The sequence below is a fragment of the Penaeus monodon genome, chromosome 32 (assembly GCF_015228065.2).
Source record: "Penaeus monodon isolate SGIC_2016 chromosome 32, NSTDA_Pmon_1, whole genome shotgun sequence".
Classification (NCBI taxonomy): Eukaryota; Metazoa; Arthropoda; class Malacostraca; order Decapoda; family Penaeidae; genus Penaeus; species Penaeus monodon.
In genome coordinates this window covers 33,686,813-33,687,147 of record NC_051417.1, presented here as the reverse complement: position 1 = coordinate 33,687,147, position 335 = coordinate 33,686,813, and positions in this window count along the sequence as shown.

Sequence of the window (335 nt, the reverse complement as noted above, 5' to 3'; positions counted from 1 at the left end):
AAATATTAGTAAATGCATAAGCAGTCTCAGCCAGGAAACTTGTGTGACGTCATCAAGGTTTCCCGCGTTTTTTTCAAAAATTCAAATTTGATTCTCTGGCCGAACGCCGTCCATAAACCAATTTGCTCTAAAATATCTTCAAAATTCAGATTAAAATGATTTGTTGATTAAGAATGTAACGAAATTTTGTTATTTCACCTCCAATAAATTTATTATGATTATTCCCATTGATAATCAAAATTTATTAGGCCTGTAATTCTTTTAGCCATCATTCATCTGACAACGCCAGAAACTTTGAGAAATTATATACATGTATTTTGGGATGTATATAAAAT